The following is a 13,875-nucleotide window of genomic DNA, read 5'->3' as shown; positions in this document are numbered from 1 at the left end:
GCTCATCTGGCAGTGCTGATCTGCACTGTTCACATTGACAAAGAAACTGCAGATGCTGGAAACAGACAGCGAGATTGTTCTAGACTTCAGCTCCACAAATATTTGGGTTCAGGACTGTAGAATCATGAACACAGCACAAAAGTAATAAAAATGGAGCACTTTATCAAAGGCCAAAAGCTATTTCCCAGAACTAAAGTACCAACTCTGCCAGCTCTGCAGGGATAGAGACAAAAATGGAAGAAAATTACTATTTCCAGTGGCCTTTTCTGGATGAGGTGGGTTGGTATACTGCTCCTGGAGTTTGTTTTTTTTAGGACTGTGTCTCAGAGCACTGCACACACATGAGTCCCATGCCATTCTGTATACAGTGTGGGTGCCAAATTTAGATCTTTCTTAAGTTGCAGAACAAGAACATCTTCTTCCTATTTCTACATTTCTGGCTTGGTTGGAATAGAAGGCTTTCACATTTGAGTCGTGCTGTATTCACACCCCAACCTGTAATCAAAAGTCTGAACATTGTAAAAAAAAACCACAGAACAAAAATCCTCCACAGCTGCCAAATTCATAAACACAAGAGCTGTTCCAACAAAGTAATTTTTTTAACATTCCATAAAAATGAAATTAAGGAAATGTTGTTCGTTACCCCCTGGAGTAAGATTTCGCGGCGCATTATTACATTCTGAAGTAGTTACCACTTTGTTACTGATCCGGGCTGGTGAAACAGCACTCCAGCCCTGATTCCCTGGGCTTAGGTAACCGAGCAGGGAGTGGAAACCTGCGAGTCCTCTATTCAGGTTGGTAAACACGGTCTTGTCTGTCACTTCTCATTGTTCCTCTTCAAAGTACAGTCGCCACCTTATCTGGCAACAGCTTTCTTGAAGAGTGCTGCTCATGTGAAATAATCTTTCACCACCGAGGCCAGCATTTCCTTAACACAAGAAGAAACATTTATCTTGCTGTTAATGGTTAATTAATTTTGAAAATGTATATTACAACACAATTTAAAAAAAAAGAAAGAAAAGCCAGGCCGGACAATGGAGCAAAATGTCTCTTCCTCAAATTGACTCCTATTTAGTTCTTCCAATGTCATCCAAAACACAGATAACTTTTCTTTCATGAATTGTTCTCCTGAATGATTTATACATGTTGTGTTATCTGAAGCCCTTTCCAGATCCCCTGTGGTTTCAGCCAGCCATCAGCTGCATAATTGTTAATTTTAACACTATAAAAGGTTCTGATGCCGAGGAGATAAAGCGTTGGAGGAAGAATTAATTGAAATGTATCTTCCAATCACACTGGTTCCCTACTTCCAGTTCCACAAAAATTATACATTGGATTTGAGGTTAAAATAAATTTACATTTGTGCTACCCATAAAGCTTTTGGACTAGTAGAAAATAGATAAGTTAATTGTTTCTAAAACCCATAAAGGGTTTATCCTGAGAATAATTCAGGGCAGTCTCCTGTTCATAGCCCACAGCACCGTGAGCAGCCGGATAGGGGATTCTTCCCAAGCTACTGCAGACATAATTGGTCAGGAGACATGTGACAGAAGTCTTTTACAACAGCAGGTGATAGACTGACAGAAAAGGATCTCAAGCTCCACCAATATTTAATCTGGATATTAAACACTCTATGCTTCCCAGAGCCACTAATACTTTTTTTTTTCTCCAATGTTCACTCTGCCTGTATGCTTCAAGTGAAATATTACAAAGTAAAGCTACCAGATTTTGATTCTTTAATTTACATTTTTATAATAAATATATGTCTAAAATTAATTTAAAAGGCTATTTGGAGGAATATAGTTGGGGCACACAAATTCAGAGATCACAGGATTCATATTTAATTTACAGTTAGATGACTGCAAAAAAGCTATCCCCATTTAACTGAGGCCCCTGAAATGGGCTATATGTCTACTGATCCTTTGTTTAAACATTAGCACTATTATCAAATGTCTTTTCTCAGACTCTTTAGAAATGCACTGAGATGTAGATTTTCTGGGTGCAGAGGAGAGTAAAAAGCAGCAACAAGGTCTGATGCTTTGCTTCTTCATCCTCTGTTCAGCTATATCAGAGCACCAGCTTCCCACCTGTAAAAACCCTGGTTCAGACCTTGCACTGGGAAAAAAACCTGAGGAGTTTCATCTCAGAATTCAGCAAATATTTGTCCACAAAATAAAAAACTGCATTTACTGCCATAAGGAGGTACAGTGTAAAAACAGAAAAAATCTGAGATGAAGGGGGACTTGGAGAAACTGAGAGGGAAAGCTTGTACAGCACCTGCCCACACTGTACTTGGATTTAGTGCATTTCTTGAGTCCTACTTTCACAAATACCAAATTCAACAAAAACAGTGTAAGAAAATACCCATATTAGAATCTGCTTTATGCTAAGATGTATTATCACTTGAAGAACATTTTATTGCTGAATAAAATACTCAGCATTTCCCCTAACTATTAGGTCTCTCACAGGAAATAACAGCATGTTAGTTATTTCAAGTCACAGAGCAAATGCAAGGATTATACATCTTATATTTTAGGACACAAAGACACAGCACTCCAAAGCAAACAAAGATGCCAACTGAGCTGAGAACATATTTATATATTACACAGAATGTTGTGTTAAGAATGTAAGAGTGTCATCAAAAGCTCTCCTCAGCTAAGCTCAAATATGGCAAACGGGGCCAGAAATGGGCAAACTTTCGTCATTATGAATCATGGAAAATAATTCCCATTTCTCAACAATCCATGTCTCTAATTGCATTTTCTGTATAAGCTGAAAGTAGGTAGGTAGAACTATAGGCAGAATCATAATGCAGCAACAAAGCAGCAATGATTTTCTAAGCTTGGGATACTGGGTATTGAATTTTGCTTTTAAATCCATACTGTGGTGGGCACTTATGCACACAATAGAAAAGGAGACATGTCCCAATCAGTTTATAAGATAGTATGAAGAAAATGTGTAATAGACCAGCCAGATAGATATAAATAGAATAATACAAAGAAATCTAATCTACTGCAAAGCTATAATTCAATCCTTCTGCAACACAAGTGCAAAGCTAAACAGGCTTATGAATAGCACAAAAATACATATAGACAAAATTGTATAGCCTGTGTCATCAAATAAAAACCTTGAATTATTGCTTATCACTGCTATTTCACTTTAATAAAGGAAAAAAATCTAATGACTATGTCAAGAAATAAGCATTAATAAATTATAATTTTGTATTGAGCACATATGAGGAATGATAAGATTTACATGCTCCCTTTTTACTCTCCCTTTCTCCTCCCTTCTTATTCCTTCTATTTTTTTCCTCCATATGTTTGTGTGTTCATGTCAGAGGCAGGGAAAAATGAATATTGAACATAGCAGGCAAATTCCAGTCTTGCTTTTACCTTGTGCAATTCTCCTGATTTCAGTAGGGATTTGTCTCATATCTTTTAGCCTAAACCCATAATTTAAGTTCAAGGTCTTGTGATTTATTTTTTTTCCTTTAGAAAGAGGAATTTCATATGGAATCAGATCTCTCTGATAAATCCTATTTATTTACAAAGTCTTTATGAAGTATCAGTTCCCTAAGATGAGGAAGATGCAAGTATTCAGCCCAAAGACTTCCTTTCTTCTTTTTTCTAATGGCCACAGTCTTATTATTTCATATAGGCCCTACATAGACATGCATACACATCCTGTTCCATTAAAAAAACAAACCAGTCAGCTAAACCCCTCTGCTACACCCTTGAACCTGAGCAGCCCATGTGTATACCATGGGTTTGAACAGTGACATGTGCTTTTGTCTGGGCAGGAGGTCGCTCTTATTTCATAAAGCAGATTAACTGTTCCTTACAGCTGCATTAAAGGAAGGCAGTGGTTACACCCATAGCTTCAATGACATTGCACCCAACCCACAACACAAGGAATGTAACTCAGAATAGGGTATAGCCTAAGATGCAAGAGACAAGTGCCATCAGAGATGTAGAACAAGTATTTTTAGATAATTGGCAAGGTACATGACAGTTTGGAGAGCTAAACATTATTCGAGGTAAGTAAAGGCCATTGTCTGCAAACTACTCTGGAGAGGTCATTGACAGAAATGTTACTGACTGTGCTCTGTCTCTCTGCACTCATGGCTGGGGCAAGAAATAGGCCCTGGGACAATTATTGTGTTGAACCACGCCTGCGAGAACCAGGAATGACAGCTGTAACTTCAGTCAGAAGTAAATAGCTGAGTTCTGTCTAACCGGGGACAGGTGAGAAAACCATCTTGAATTATTTGAGGCTATAAGATGAATGCACATAAACTACTTTGCATTAGCCCCTCATGTGAATGCCCTCTTTCATTTTCTAGAAGTAACTCCTCTGGAGTTTCACACTGAAGGTGAAGGATTAAACATCAGTGAAATCAAGTCATTACACCTGAACACTTGTGTGCAAGTTTTGAAAATCTCAACTTTGTACCTTTGTTTAGACAATTTTAATGTCCTATATGAATAAATAGGCTGGTTTTTCCCTATTTTCCTAATTATTTTAAAGGTTGTATTCAAGATCAAAGCTATTTCTTCATGGACACAAATATGCATAATGGACAGGTTTATCTTGTTGAGGTGGAGAACCTATTTTAATAGTCTGTCCTTGAAAGGTAATGGTTCCAGTTCAGTTTTGGGTGTCACTGATAAAGATTGTAGTGCAGCTTACATATCTGTTCTTCTTAAATTTGTTGTCATTTTTATTGAGGCAAATGATCTTGGCACACTATTTGTGGTTTCATCAATGACAGAGACAATGAGACAAATTGTCGACAAAAACAAATGGGGTGCCAGGGATTTCTGCACAGAAATTTGCCAGCTCAGTGGGGATCTGGTCGAATTTGTCGGACACATAGGCTATAAATGAAACTCAATCATTAAGATATATGAAGCTATAGCAATTTTACTGCCATGGGTTTCAGTTCTGTGGGTAAGTGTGTTCCTCTCTGCTGCGCTTCTTTAATCCTGGAAAGTGTTTAGGAGAGTCAAGAGGAGCAAGAAGCTCGGAAGTGCTTATGGGTCAGATGACTTTGAGGAGCCTTGAGGAGCTCATGGGGAGCGGGGTGTGGTAAACTGCATATCACAAGTTTGGGTGTGACTGCAATGGGGCTTGGAGCTTTGGAGACATGTTTGTGAGGAAGATGAAGAATGACCTGCATATCTAGTCTCAAAACCAACCAGCCAGAGACCTGCCAGTTGGCAAGTGCAAGCAGTGAGGGAGTCTCCTTGAGCCTTTTACCTGTGCTACCACTGCCTCTGCTGGCTAGTGATCCTACTGCAGTGGAACCTCTCTTGCCAGTCTGCTGGCTGAGAGACATTCTGGGTAGGACTGGGGTGGGTGAAGAATTCATACATGGATTTTCCTTCTTTGTTTACAGAGGTAAAAGGAAAGCTTTAGGCTCCATTCATACCTTGTTGATGCTCCAGGCCAGATCCCACTGACTGACAAAGCTTGTTACAGGTTGCTCTGTAATGGCCTTAGACATTGATAATTACTGATAAATCAGCTTCAAACGTCTTTCTTGCTACCTCATTGTCATAAGTAAACATAGTGTACAAACAAACTGCCAGTAAAGACAGATCTATGCCAAGTCCTTCTGATTTTGAAATACTATTTGTTGGCTGCAGAGCAAAAGAAGAAAGGCTCCCTTCCTCCCACCATGGCAGTTCTGGAATTGTGATCTGCAGGGCTGCTGAGGGTGGCAAGCAGCTTCAAGAGGCTGGTGGCCATGGTGTTTCTGTCTCAAAGGAAAACTTAACTTCATGGTATTTTTTATTTCAGCCCAGAATTACCCTCTCTAAGAGAGTAATGTGGTGCCTTCCTTATGTGAATTTCAGCAACTGGCACATAGGATGAGGTTTCACAAGTAGCTTATGCTGATCTCAGACTCTACTGCTATAGAAGGTCCCTTGTTTCTCTCTGCATTCACCATTCCGCTGCCACTCATTTATCAGTGTCAGCAATCAAATGTGTGTTTGTGTGACAGGTGAAAACTAGTGGGTTTACTCTTTTTGGGATGGTCGTTTTTCAGCTGGATCAGTCAACCAATCTGACCACAGCTTTCAGTGCTGGTGCAGAGGAGGAGAGGGATTCTGGAAGGAAAGCTCCAGGAGTATGTGTCTTCAAACTATAGTATGCATATCCTTCTAGAATGTATTAGATCCTTTTCTAGCAATGGTGTTTCTTTTTAAAAAGGGCTTCCTGTTTCAGTCTTGGTGCTGTTCTATCTAGACACTGACCTTCCTTTTGGAAAGAGCTTGGAAACCCTTGCAGTGACATTGCATGGCATTGCAGAGTATGCACTATCCTGCATTCCATCAGACACCTCACTGGTGCAGAGTTTGGCTGTCGAGTTCAATGAGGGGCTTTTCTGGAGGGCTTATGCTCAGATCAGAATTGGACTCAGCTCTAGGCCTTAGCAGGAAATACTAATTCTAGCAGATGTGTTGGGTGCAATTGTTCCTGGTTAACTCAGGGACAGCTGTTCTCTTTGAACCCAAGAGCCTGGAGAGATACTGTCTAAAATTTTGATGGGTAGGCTGGAGGCAGGCCCATTCAGTGAGGCACTCCTGTTGATATCACTTTGAAATTCACTTTGTTATTTCCCTCCTTTCCTATCTGCCAGGACTGAGATTTGTTGGCCCCTGCATAACTCAGCAAGGCTTGTTTTTGCAGGTTTTTTCTGGATGAAAAGAAGAAGCAATAGCAGAGCACCATAGAAAAGTCCTGGCAGTGAGGTTCAGGATGAGACAGGGAAATGGGACTAACTTGTGCCCCAAAGTTTTGTGTAACCTGTGAATTTTATCCAGCCACCCATAGGCTGGGACCAACTCTATATTTGAATTAGACTGATTTAAATAAATAATCATTAAAAGAACAACAATCACTTGAGCTCTGATTCCCAACCAATGTAGAAATGAGTTTGTTATCTACACAGAACTATCTGGTTGGGTTGTTTGTGTCAGCTGAATATAATACCTAGCAAGTTCACACCCAGCTATTTACATCTCTATGTTAGGATCCAGGAGCATGTAAACTAGAGAGAAATCATGTTTAAATTAAATGTACTTAGATTCCTCACCAGAGAAAACAGGGAGTAATATACATGGATAAGAAAAGTGAAATTTTCTTGTATAATCTTATCTCTAAATAACCCTACAGATCAAGTACCCACTGAATTATTTCTGATTTGTTGTTGGAATAATCACAATGTGCACAAATACACTAAGAATAAACTTTGAGTGTGTTTTTTATTGTTAGACTTCTCACATCCCAGATTCCCCATCATGTTCAGTCCTGTGTAGATAGTTATAGTAATGATCTTTTATTAACTTGGCTGAAATAACTGCCATGACTCTCAATGATGACACTAGTGCTTAGGTATTTGTATGTCTAAGCACTTACATAAGTAATCATATCACAATGTCAAATTATTGTACTTATTATTTTGCAAATGCTACAACTGCCACCTCCTGTTAAACACAAAAAGAAAAAGAAAGAGCAAAAGAAAAAGAAGAATGCCAGAGTGCCTGAAGGATTCCTCCCAGTTTTAATTTATTGTTTTGTTTTAAACTCTCTGTGCTGTGAGCCAAAATAAACTCATTGCACCTACACTTTGAGGTGAAACTCTCCTATTAAACTCACCTCTGCCTATAAGAAGATCCAAACATCCACAAGCATAGCTGTGTTTGAGGGAATCATACATACAGCAGGGAGAGAGAACTTTCACACTTTTCTGAAGGCAAAGGACATTATACTTTCAGTCTTTCCAGCAATGGTAGGAACTGAAAGTGGCGCAGTCTCCTCCTCACTAAGATAACCAGTCATGCCGTTTTTAGGGAGAGAGGAAAAGGGGCTGGCAAAAAAGTAGTTTCATGAACTGGCTTTTTACCTGGGAAGGCTTGAACTTAACAGTGAAGTTATGAAAGACTCAGTTTGGGCAATTTACTGCCTGCCTCCAGTGAACCTGGGAGGCAGTTCAGGAGAGCCCATGTACTTCAGCAGGCTTTCAGTGAAGTCTTTAAAGAAAGTACACTTTTTGTATTTACTATGTCCAAGATCACTGGGATTTTTTAAGGCAAACAAGTAAACTATTTCTTGTTTTCTGTCTACCTATCACACACATAGCACTTGGGGGGTGGGGGCGGGGGGGAGGAAATACAGTAATATTATTCTAGAAAATCCAGGTATTAATGCTGATGGAGTGTGTGAATGTGTTTTGTGTTTTACCTGCCCATATGATGACCAGAAGAAAAAAGGACAGCAGTTTCACTTCTTCCATGAGACAACATTTCTTTTTAGCTGGCTGGGATCATACCTTGAATTTGTGACTATGTTTTAAAGTATGGCCCTTCTGAAATATAGCAGCTTTTTTGATGTTTTTAACAGAGTCACTATGTCAAATGAAGCAAAAGAAAGCACATGGTGTTCTGTTGGTCAAATATAAGAACTGCTATTGCTTTGTTGTACAGCAGTATTATCAGATCTAATAGGTACATCTGCAACATCTGCAACATTTTTATAGGATCACAGCCAGAGATTATTCATTAATTTTTTTTTTTTTCCTTGGCATTTAACAACTATGTTAAATTACTTTTCAAAATAAGTGTTTAACACATGCTTTAGGAAAAGTTCTTTGGGTGAAGAGGCAGAATATCTTGTGGTTAAGATATTGAACTATAGAATGGTTTGGGCTGGAAGGGGCCTTAAAGCTAATCTAGTTCCAATTCCACTGCCATAGGCAAGAATGCCACCCATAGATCAGGGCCCCAAAGATGTGCTTCTGGTGTCTCTGTGACATAACAAAAGAAAGATATGGCACTCCTGACCCAATTCAGCAAAACACCATGGTTAGGCCATCGAGAAGATCTCATTTTAGGTCTCATCATCTCCAGCTGGTTTTGTTACACAAAGGCTACATGCACAGGAGCAAGTCCCTGCAAGATAAGATACATCACAGCACGTCATCTACACCATTGGAACTGCCAGTCATCCCATATTCTTACAGTGCTTGTGACATGGTTTGTACACTTTTTTCTCCTCTGAAGGATATTTTCCAGTTACTTTCCTCCTTTTATCCCAAGGTTGCCATGAACACAGGCACTGAGCATTGAGGAGCTATATGGTCATGTTCACATACCAGCTTGCTTCATGGGAACTTGTTCAGGTAACTCTTAGTGCAGCAGAACTGGCTTCATTTGGAAAATGGAGTAAAGACCCAGATGAATCCAAGAAAAATGAACTTTATATAGTCTTTGTTCTAACCATTGTTTAACCATCCTACTTGGAAAACAGTTGAAGCATTAAAAAACTGGAGGGGGTGAACAAGAAACAATACAACAATCTGTTTCTATCATAAGGAATAAATGTGCTTTGGGCTGATTCCATTCAGACTGTACAGATATTTTCAAGGAATTTAGGGCATAAAATCCCATTGAATCTCCTTGAGGGAATTAAAATCAATGGAACTTAGGCACTCTCATACTTTGAAAGATCTGCACTTAATTCTTCTTGTGTCTTTTAGAAGTTCCAAGTTTGAATTATTTACTTTCTGGACAAATGAATACTTTTCGGCATGACCTTCACACTCTATAAACAACATCTGATAATATGTAAGGGAAAGTTGACAAGAGAATTGAAAACCAAAAGAACAACTTCTGAAAATTTTGATTTTATTTTACCCACTGAAATGAAAAGGCATCTCCAGGAATGCTGCAAAACTTCTTGCTCTTTTTAAGTCTGTTGCTTCTTGTATGTTCTGCTCTCTTATTCTTTCTAGAGAATCAGTCATAAAAGTCAGATTTTTCAATAACACTAACAAAAACCACCTTTCTCTTTTATATCACTGATAATAAACATCCTCACATGGGAGAATATTATGGAAGAAATTAAAATATACGTAAAGGATTACAAACTTCCCTGCATATTACCAGCAAAGATACTCTAAACAAATTTTACGCACCAAGAGTCAAATTTGTCACTGATTTGGTACATCACTGACAACTTTTTGCCAATGCTATCAACCAGTGACAACCTTTCCTTTTTCCATGCAATCCAAATAATTTGCATTGACATTTCATATAAATTATAATACAATAAATGATAAAACTATTATAAAATATTCCAATTATGGATCTAGAGAATGCAGTTGGAAGGGAAACTCATACAGAAATGGTGCAGAAGATTTACTTTCAGCAGAGATTTGAAACACAATGGAGAGGTCATAAAGTGTGGAGGGCAAATAGCAAAGCCATGTCGGAAACAGGACTTCCCACAGACAGTGATAAAATTGTGCTAAGAAGAAAGAGGAGGCCAGAACCAACTAAACCAGGTAGTAAAACAGAACATTGCTTCAGCATGTCCTGGGAGACATGCTCACATATGATCGTTTTGGCAATGCTCATTTAGGGGAGGAGCAGTGGTGCTGATCACATGTGTGAGTAGGAGAGGAACAGCGAGTTTGCAGGCTGTGAACCAGCAGGATGTGTGGGCTCTGAAGAGTGGAAAGGACTACATGAAGAACTAAGTTAAAACTGATTCTTCCCATGTCAAATATCCATACAAAGAGAGGCAGAAGAAAACTCCTATCCTAGGGCTTTGTCACTCTTGATAATTTAGTCTCACTTCTTTTAAACATCCTTCATCCTTCTCCAGGCAGAGGCAGGCTCTGCATATCTATACTCACTATTTGAAGCATGTTTTTTTTCCAGAATTTAACTGGAATTCACATCTTAAGCTCATTACCTCTTCTTTGTCCCCACAAACACAATTTAATTCTCTCATCTTTGCATTTAACTTTTATACCCCTAAAGAGCAGTTCTTTCTCCTCTCCAGCTTAAGTAACAACACTGCTCTCAATCTTCACTTGTGTATCAGTGTATGCAGCACATTTTTAGACCTCTGATCAAACTTGCTGCATTCTGTCCACTAATTCCACACTTTTCTTGAAGTCTAGCACTGCACAATATACTCCACAGAAGCCTTCATGATGCTGACAAAAGATCTCAGTCTTTCAGAACTATCAGTAGCAGTGTGTTTGCTGAGTAGGAGATGATTATACACACCTGACAAGGGTTTATAGAGACCAGTCATTAAAAAATATTCGATTACTTTTTAAAATGAGAGAAAAATCTAAATTTGGAGATGAAAAATAATAGTCTAACAATTATTATTATTGAAACTGCACACTTAAGTGAGGAAAATAAAAAAAGAAAAATAAAAAAAAACAATTAGGCAATGTTTACCCCAATAAGATTTAACTATTCAACGGACTTTGGAAAATTAGAATAGTTTATTATATATCCTACTGTGGACAACAAGAAGTTTGTTGTGAGGATGTAAGGCCTAGCAAAATCCCAAAAGCTGTGTTAAGAATGCAGGCCAAGCAACCATGAATTCACTGGTCCTTGGGTTTTGACTATCTCTGCCTATGGTCACAGAACACCCACAAAGTGCAGTTACTCCTTACTAGTGGAACACTCATGCAGAGGCAGAAGCACCTTTTCTATCCTCTGCTAGAAAAAAATCATTCTGAAGCACCTAAAACCAGTGGATGCAAAAAGTGGAATGGTCAATGGTGACTTGTCTGAATCAAGAACACTAAACAGAATCTATTTTGTGCTATTGGTGTCTAGCTGACTTAGGTTGAGCTGGAGTCTTTGCAAACCACACTCCTGAGAGAAGCTGAAGAGAATCTGGTGATTACAGGTCATCTGAAACTGCTCCTCAATGGAAACCAAAGCATGGCGAGTGAGCACAGTGAAGAGATTTGCTTGGAAAGTTGTGGCACCACTGATCTGAGCTAAAAATGCAGATGCAGATGTAGGTGTGGTGTGTAGGGGTAGGCACCCTCTGTGTTTAACTCGTCTGATCACTAGAACTGGCTTGTGACCATTAACTTCGAACTTTCCTGAGTGACATTTTGGTTCCTCCTAATGAATGGAATGCAGAAACTGCCCATTCTTACAAACAGATAAACAAGACACTGACCATAATGAAATAAAAGCTGCGAGTTGAAATCCAAAGATATGTACATCCTTTCCTTCCCTTGTTATTTGTAGTCAATTAAGAAATCATAATAATAAGAAAGCAAACAGCAAAGATTTATGCTTAACTCTTCTTCAGAAGGGAACGGATCAAATTATGATCTTCTTTCTAGCCTCCTTACAAATTCTGAAATGCCTGTCAAAGGTTTCCAAACCACAATCTTATCCAGTGACATCTAGGACCTTGTCTTCAAAATTGCATAGATGTTTTTGGGAGCTGTCTGGCACCCATGACTGGCAAAACAACAAAGGCAAAACATTTTGTGTTTTACGGTTATGAATCAAACTAGACTGATCATTGAAATGTATTAATTCCAGGGAAAAAATCCTCCATGACTGCTGGACGGCCCTAAGAAGTGAAATGAGATGATTCTGTCACTGTACACATTTGATTGAATTTAGATGTAAAAGTCTTCAGGGATTACATATATATAAAGAAGCTTGTAGTAGAAGACACCAAAAATCAAGGCTGCCTGTCCTAACAGAGAACTATAAAATTATACAAGACAGTGACACTACAATGATAAGGTGCATTTCTTTGGAAAAAGGAAGCATGAGCACTGCTCAGCCTTTGAAGAAAAGTTATAGGCAACTGCCTAAACAGGGAAACCTCGATTCTAGAGACAGCACTCTCCATCCATAGGAGCTCTGATTTCATCACATGAAGCAGGGGAAGCTGACATATCTGTATTACCTGATGAGCTTTCAGTAGTTCCATGTGCTGGAAAGGTATTTAGCTGGCCTTTCTGGAGCATCTAAGCCTGTCCAGGAACTCTGCCAGGAGAATAATTCTCACCTTCACTTCCCCAGACAGGGACTAGCATGTAACCACATAACATCATCTTTTTTTTGGTTCTAAGACTTCCTTGGCTGTGGTTCTGATCATTCTTCCCAGGCAGCTAACAGGATTAAGAAGCAGCAAAAAATTTACTCCTTAAAGTACATGAAAATATCTTGCTGTACAAATGGAGTGCATGCAGATTAGATAAACATTATAGAGTCTCTTAGCAAATTCAAATAGGCTGAATTTTAACATTTTCTTTACTTCTAAAAGTAGTAAGGGCCCCATCACCACCTTCTGATCAGAACTGCTATCAATGGTTGTGTGAGATCTAGGTCTGGTGTTCCTGCAAGAGCAGCTCCAGTGTCTTGAAGCACAGAGACATAAATTGGGCTTTTCTTTTAAAATAATACACATTAAGTCACACAATATATTCAACCCTTACCGAAACCATAACATTTAATTTAAAAAAAAAGTACAGGATTTCTCTATGCTTCCCAAATGAGTAAAAACTTTGTTAATTCTCTTCTAACTTAAAATAGCAAACCAAATGAACCAACGTTTTTATTATAAAAAGTTTACTCTCCAGCTGAGCATTTGAGTGCCAAGTTCAATCCAGAATCACACTTTCACAGCCAAATTAGAAACTATAAACTTAGAAACCAGTGTTTTATGATAGAATCTTTTGCCAGGCACTTCACTAGAGCTTGGGCTACCAGCTGCTCTAATAATAAGCGAATGTTATTGAAAAATAATAATACCGAGCATTTGAAAGCACTCTGTAAAAGCAAATGAATGAGTTTAGCACATTATGCACAATAAGGAGCTCACGGGGTAAAACTCCCTTTCTCTCTACAGGTGTACTGGACTACACGAGGAAAAAGACTTAGGAGTGCTTACAGACCTGCCAAACTCCATAGAAGCAGAACGATCAGCTTGCCAACCTGTTGGTGTGCTTAAGATTCCAGCCTGCCCAGCAACTTCGGACAGCTGAAAGTGACGTGGAATCGGTGACTGATACCCTACACG

This window comes from Geospiza fortis, unplaced genomic scaffold, assembly GCF_000277835.1.
Source record: "Geospiza fortis unplaced genomic scaffold, GeoFor_1.0 scaffold84, whole genome shotgun sequence".
NCBI lineage: Eukaryota > Metazoa > Chordata > Aves > Passeriformes > Thraupidae > Geospiza > Geospiza fortis.
Note: the sequence above shows the minus strand (reverse complement) of the source record.